The following is a 7,814-nucleotide window of genomic DNA, read 5'->3' as shown; positions in this document are numbered from 1 at the left end:
ATATAAAAAGGAGTTTGAAGATAATTGCAAAAAGTTGTAACTAATGGGTCCTAACAAGAGTACTAACATGTCCTAACAAGAGTGCACATTCTTAAAGGAAAAAAAAATTAAATCAAGTTTTCCTGATAGTATTACAATAAAAATCACTTATTATTCATGTAAACACATGGTAAAGTATTAATGGATCTCTCAAATAATTTTATACAAAGGAATCACAAGTTTAAACCCAAATAGTCTTCAAAGCTTCCATCACGAATCCATGGATTAGTGTTTAAAAAAAGCATGTAAAATAAATGAAATATTATCAGATAGCATTGTATAGCCGACATCTTCAGTATTCAATATTAACAGGATTTTTGGATTTGCTGCTTATAGTCCTGTGTAATCAAAACTAAACTATTAATTTGAGTCTGATGACTGAGCAAGAGTAGTAATTTTTTTATTTCTTAGATGATGGAAATTAATAGTTACTCAGCAATCAAGGGAAAGCCTATACATTTCACTGTTAAAATGTAGAAGCACTTTCTCTTGAAAAAATCATGATTTTAACCTAGTTTGGGGAAAATGCTGTTTCATAAATATACCAAATTGAATTGAAATTATTATTAGCATGTTTCTTAAATCTAAAATATTTGTGAGACTTAAAACCTCTATTTATGAATTACTATAGAATCCTGCCAGGAAAGGCCTTCTGGGCCAGTCATTATGTTTGCTCCCAAATATTTCCCCACCCTTCTTGCTAAAACGCTTCCAGCTTGTTCAGCAAGTGGGAGACACTAGTGGAAGCATGAAAGACAGGAGAAAGCGATCCTGGGATATGGGTATTTCTCTGTCTTTCTCCCAAATCTGTCTCTATCTCTGTCTTCTGACCATGTTTCATGATGCAACTCCTTATAGTTCCAGGTTGCCCAGGGACGGTCCCTTTCTCAGAGCTCCCAGCTTCTTCCAGGTAGTCCCTGCTAAGGTTTTAGCTCCTGCCAGGCTGCCCAACTTCTGGATTCAGCTAAGACTAGTACCTCCTCTCTGCATCCAGCCAGTCCAAGAGAAAGAAGCTGCTTCCTGCTGTGGGGAATCTCTAAGTTGCCTTGCATTTCCTGTTTGGTTTTTCAGCCCTTCCATCAACAGTGCAATTAACTTGTATTTAATTCCCTCTGTTTGAGATAAGGTCTGTTTTTAGTTTGCCTGACTAGACTCTGAGTCATGTGGCACCCTCTGCTTCCCATGCACGGAAGAGCAGTAGGGCCGAACATTAGCAATCATATAGTCCGTTACTTTGGATAAGCACATGTACAGGTAGGGATATTCCACACTGTGTGCATATATGATGTTTCACTTCAATATAGTTTTATGCAATTTACTCCAGCATGCTTCTTTTGGATTCTCCCCAACTTCTAGTTACGTACTACGGTAATTCTTTATACAGGAAGATGTCAGAATAACAATCAAATGCTATTTTATGAACATTACACCTTTGCTCAAGCACTAAGAAGATATTTCTTTGGTGAAACAGATCCAGACTCTCTAGTCTATATGTCATAGAAAGTGAAAGTGAAGTCGCTCAGTCATGTCCAGCTCTTTGCGACCCCATGGATTGTAGCCTACCAGGCTCCTCCCTCCATGGGATTCTCCAGGCAAGAGTACTGGAGTGGGTTGCCGTTTCCTTCTCCAGGGGATCTTCCCTGACCCAGGGATTGAACCCAGGTCTCCTGCATTCCAGGCAGATGCTTTAACCTCTGAGCCACCAGGGATGTATCTCATAGTTCTCCCTCAATTATTTCCCTCAATCATTTCCTTCTTCCATATCTTTATAACCTTATATTCTGTGTTGTGCTCTGATGAAGCCTATCCGTTCCAGTCAAACTATCTTGCCTTCCATTTTTAACATTCAATTTCCTGTTCTCCACCATTATGTCTTCACTAGGGCAGCAGCACCCTTTCTTATCACATCTTTGACATTGATAATACTTTATATACATAGTAAAATAGTAACTTATAATTAATAATGCATCATCATACAGAGTGTAACTTCTCTGTATCCCTGTCTTCAATATTGGCATTCTCCAGGGTTCTAATCTAGTCCTCTTGTTTTTTCCTTTTAAACTCCTTTTTTCCCTTTTGGGATAATCTCTATTCTGATGTATTCACCTCCAAAACTATGGTCCCTAAATCTGAATATCTAGTCCCTAGATGGGCTTCCCTGGTAGCTCAGATGGTAAAGAATCCGCCTGCAATGCAAGAGACCTGGGTTCAATCCTTGGGTTGGGAAGATCCCCTGGAGGAGGGCATGGCAACCCACTCCAGTATTCTTATCTGGAGAATCCCCATGATCTTCTTGCTGTCCAAGGGATTATCAAGAGTCTTCTTCAACACCATAGTTCAAAAGCATCAGTTCTTCAGGGCTCAGCTTTCTTCACAGTCCAACTCTCACATCCATACATGGCTACTGGAAAAACCAAAGCTTTGTCTAGATGGGCCTCTGTCAGCAAAGTAATATCTCTGCTTTTTAATATGCTGTCTAGGTTGGTCATAGTTTTTCTTCCAAGGAGCAAGTGTCTTTTAATTTCATGGCTGCAATCACCATCTGCAGTGATTTTGGAGCCCCCCCAAAATAAAGTCAGGCACTGTTTCCACTGTTTCCCCATGTATTTGCCATGAAGTGAAGGGACTGGATGCCATGATCTTCGTTTTCTGAATGTTGAGCTTTAAGCCAACTTTTTCACTTTCTTCTTTCACTTTCATCAAGAGTCTCTTCAGTTTCTCTTCACTTTCTGCCATAAGGGTGGTGTCATTTGCATATCTGAGGTTATTGATATTTCTCCCGGCAATCTTGATGCTCTAAGTAGCATCTCTTCCTAGGGGTCAGCATTCATGGACCTTAATATACTTCAGGGTTGCCCCTGGTGCCTTAGTGGTAAGGAATTGCCTGCATTGCAGGAGACATGTGTTCATTTCCTGAGTAGGAAAGGTCCGCTGGAGAAGAGAATGGCAACCCACTCCAGTATTCTTGCCTGGGAAATCCCACACACAGAGGAGCCTGGTGGGCTGCAGTCCATGGGGCTGCAAAGTTGGACACAACTTAGTGACTAAACAACAATACACTTCAGAGAAGGAGATCACATAATGAGGGAAAACATTTAACTCGTGATCAACCCTAAATGAAACAGAACTGGAACAATTTTCTGACTTTGTGTTGGTTTGTTTATTTTGTTTTTATAAAGAGGCACTCATTTCATGATTCAGGTCTTTTCCAAGAAAACGTAAATCAAAGTAGGATATTAATATTCATAGAGTTGAATTCACTACAAGGAGGGGTGGTCTAGGTAAAACACTGTGGAAACTTACAAGTCTAGCTTACAGAAGAGGCATAAATAAGAATCTCTCAAAAGTGGATAGCCCACAATACTCTCTTTAGGGTGTAAAATATTTATGTTATAAGGAGACCTATAGAAACAGTCAACAGATGAATGCCATAAGGCATTTAGAGATAAACATCTCTTAAGAAAAACTTATTCTTGCCAAGTTAAAGAAAATAAACCAAACCCTTTGATTTTAAACATTGAAGGAAAGAATGAAAAATCATACCCATTTTTCTCTTATGCTATCAGTCTGGTACCTGCCTTAATAAGGAAGCTAAGAACATAATCTATTATATTAATTGCTCCAAGGATCTTCAGAAAAAGCTTATCTCCCATTCAATTAGTTTCTGGCAATAAATATTGCTTGTTATACATAATTTCTTGAAAGATAAAAATATTTTATTTTATTTATTAAAAAAAATTTTTTTTTTCTAATTTTATTTTATTTTTAAACTTTACATAATTGTATTAGTTTTGCCAAATATCAAAATGAATCTGCCACAGGTATACATGTGTTCCCCATCCTGAACCCTCCTCCCTCCTCCCTCCCCATACCATCCCTCTGGGTCATCCCAGTGCACTAGCCCCAAGCATCCAGTATCGTGCATCGAACCTGGACTGGCAACTCATTTCTTACATGATATTTTACATGTTTCAATGTCATTCTCCCAAATCTTCCCACCCTCTCCCTCTCCCACAGAGTCCATAAGACTGTTCTATACATCAGTGTCTCTTTTGCTGTCTCGTACACCGGGTTATTGTTACCATCTTTCTAAATTCCATATATATGCGTTAGTATACTGTATTGATGTTTTTCCTTCTGGCTTACTTCACTCTGTATAATAGGCTCCAGTTTCATCCACCTCATTAGAACTGATTCAAATGTATTCTTTTTAATGGCTGAGTAATACTCCATTGTGTATATGTACCACGGCTTTCTTATCCATTCATCTGCTGATGGACATCTAGGTTGCTTCCATGTCCTGGCTATTATAAACAGTGCTGTGATGAACATTGGGGTACACGTGTCTCTTTCCCTTCTGGTTTCCTCAGTGTGTATGCCCAGCAGTGGGGTTGCTGGATCATAAGGCAGTTCTATTTCCAGTTTTTTAAGGAATCTCCACACTGTTCTCCATAGTGGCTGTACTAGTTTGCATTCCCACCAACAGTGTAAGAGAGTTCCCTTTTCTCCACACCCTCTCCAGCATTTATTATTTGTAGACTTTTGGATCGCAGCCATTCTGACTGGTGTGACATGGTACCTCATAGTGGTTTTGATTTGCATTTCTCTGATAATGAGTGATGTCGAGCATCTTTTCATGTGTTTGTTAGCCATCTGTATGTCTTTTTTGGAGAAATGTCTATTTAGATCTTTGGCCCATTTTTTGATTGGGTCATTTATTTTTCTGGAGTTGAGCTGTAGGAGTTGCTTGTATATTTTTGAGATTAGTTGTTTGTCAGTTGCTTCATTTGCTATTATTTTCTCCCATTCTGAAGGCTGTCTTTTCACCTTGCTAATAGTTTCCTTTGATGTGCAGAAGCTTTTAAGGTTAATTAGGTCCCATTTGTTTATTTTTGCTTTTATTTCCAATATTCTGGGAGGTGGGTCATAGAGGATCCTGCTGTGATGTATGTCAGAGAGTGTTTTGCCTATGTTCTCCTCTAGGAGTTTTATAGTTTCTGGTCTTACGTTTAGATCTTTAATCCATTTTGAGTTTATTTTTGTGTATGGTGTTAGAAAGTGGTCTAGTTTCATTCTTTTACAAGTGGTTGACCAGATTTCCCAGCACCACTTGTTAAAGAGATTGTCTTTAATCCATTGTATATTCTTGCCTCCTTTGTCAAAGATAAGGTGTCCATATGTGCGTGGATTTATCTCTGGGCTTTCTATTTTATTCCATTGATCAATATTTCTGTCTTTGTGCCAGTACCATACTGTCTTGATAACTGTGGCTTTGTAGTAGAGCCTGAAGTCAGGTAGGTTGATTCCTCCAGTTCCATTCTTCTTTCTCAAGATTGCTTTGGCTATTCGAGGTTTTTTGTATTTCCATACAAATTGTGAAATTATTTGTTCTAGCTCTGTGAAGAATACCGTTGGTAGCTTGATAGGGATTGCGTTGAATCTATAAATTGCTTTGGGTAGTATACTCATTTTCACTATATTGATTCTTCCAATCCATGAACATGGTATATTTCTCCATCTATTAGTGTCCTCTTTGATTTCTTTCACCAGTGTTTTATAGTTTTCTATATATAGGTCTTTAGTTTCTCTATGTAGATATATTCCTAAGTATTTTATTCTTTCCGTTGCAATGGTGAATGGAATTGTTTCCTTAATTTCTCTTTCTGTTTTCTCATTATTAGTGTATAGGAATGCAAGGGATTTCTGTGTGTTGATTTTATATCCTGCAACTTTACTATAGTCATTGATTATTTCTAGTAATTTTCTGGTGGAATCTTTAGGGTTTTCTATGTAGAGGATCATGTCATCTGCAAATAGTGAGAGTTTTACTTCTTCTTTTCCAATTTGGATTCCTTTTAAAATATTTTATTTTTAATAGTGCAAAACATCAGAATGGATGACTGATCAACTATATATTAAAAATTATCATTCTTCCTTCAATATATACCCAACAGTACCTGACATTTTATTTATACTTTCCATAACACAGCAGTTTAGTAATATCAGTCAGTATTATTGTTCTCTGCATAACACTTTTTCACCGGCTACTCCAAGGCTTGCTATGTTGTTGGATAACAAATGGGAAAATATCACACCACAGGCAATATTTACCTATCCAACAGGCAAAACAAGAAAATGGAGCCCAGACCTAGAATCCTCTAGTGTTACTCAATCAAGGCAAATTATCTATTGTCTTCTGCCCAGAAGGTCCCACGGGGCATGAAATATTGATTTAGGAATTTGCTGGGCCTGAGTTTCTGTGTGTTGCAACTATGTTCTCTTCTATCACTTCTTAATATATGATAAATCACTTCTACGTATGGTATGACAAAGTTGAATAACAAATTAAATATGGCTATCTAATAAACTTGAAATGTAAACACTAAAATGTTTTTATAATACTAGTTTGGATCATTAACATTTGCTCCATAGTGTGCAGGATTGTACAATGCCTTGTTCACATCTGTGCTCACCTCCACTGCACCTTCATTTCATACATCACAACTTCTGCTGCACTCACAAGACCTGATTCCACTCTTTCTAAAAGTGGGATTTGGAGAACTTGGGTGTTCTTTGTGATTCATCTGGAGTTTCTCAAATCCCTAAGGACAGTGGATCTGGGCTCTAGATATTGAGGAAGGGCTAAAGCTGAAACTTTGTGATGGGAAGAAGAGCAGGAGCTATTCACTGAGCAGAAGAGGAGGAATCTGGAGCAAGTGTGAAGAAGAATTAAAGAAAAAAAAAAAAGCACCATGAAGCATAAAGAATGGTAACATGCAAGACTATTACATCAGTTAAAAACCTTTGCTCTGTACTATCCTAAGTGTCCATATAATATGCAATATTAAAACTGTCACACATGAAAGTCCTGTATTAGTATTTATTTGTTCACTCTGCTCATTTGGAGTTTCGCATATAAGATCAGCACAGTTGTGGCTATGAAGACTCTGGATTCAGATACCCTAGGTTCTAAACTGGTCTCCAGTACTTTCTAAGAATGTGATCTTCACCTTCCTTGGCCTCAGTTTCCTCATCTCTAAAAGGAAGATAAAAAAATATCTCCCTTCTAAGGTTATTGCAAAGAGAAATAAAATGTAGATATATAACATATGATGTATACATATACATGTATGCATATATCTGTACATATGTAACATCGATCATCTATCTACACCTAGAACAGTGCCTGCAATGTTTTTAAATCAATAATGTTCAGTAGAATTATCACATTCATTGTTGTTTTGTAATTTCTATTTAACTTCGCATTTGTAGATCTTGTTGCATCTACTATCTATGAGAACTTTGAGGGTGGGAAACAATCTTACGTTTTGTTATGGCTAATTTTTTATTTTTGTCTCATCTATTGTGGTTCACCATTCTCCTGTTCTTCTTCCGTATGATTTAGCGGCAGGTGAATCAGGCCTGGTTGATCAATGCTGCATTCATCTTGCCAGAGGGAAGGTACGTGACTTAAGCTTGGATATGTAAGTCCTCACCAGCAAAAGGCTAGTGATGTCTGGGATGGCTGCCTATCAGACTGTATAAACTTGAAACAGGGGGTCTGGCCATCTTTGCCTCCTGAGGGACAGACTGTCCGAGAATGGCAACAATGCAGAGGAACACAGAGCCAGCAGATGGAGAGAGATGACCATGAGGACACTGAGTTTCTGGATTTGGTCTTGCCTCAAAGGAATGCTCTTTGGTTTTTCTGATTTTATAAGGAAATAGATCCTCTCTTTAGTTTATTTAAATTAGTTTATATTGGATTTGCAACC

The 7,814-nt window shown here is 37.9% G+C and overlaps 1 non-coding gene across 1 annotated transcript; it reads right to left on the bottom strand.

Moving 5' to 3' along the window:
* Positions 1–1,675: 1,675 nt before the first annotated feature.
* Positions 1,676–1,748, bottom strand: TRNAS-GGA (transfer RNA serine (anticodon GGA)). Its single transcript has one exon. It is a non-coding gene; the product is annotated as a tRNA-Ser (tRNA).
* Between the last annotated feature and the right edge of the window lie 6,066 nt (positions 1,749–7,814).

This window comes from Bos grunniens, chromosome 2 (assembly GCF_055505025.1).
Source record: "Bos grunniens cultivar Pamir isolate PY7600 chromosome 2, Bosgru_T2T1.0, whole genome shotgun sequence".
In the NCBI taxonomy this organism is placed as follows: Eukaryota; Metazoa; Chordata; class Mammalia; order Artiodactyla; family Bovidae; genus Bos; species Bos grunniens.
This window is presented reverse-complemented; position numbering and strand designations above follow the sequence as displayed.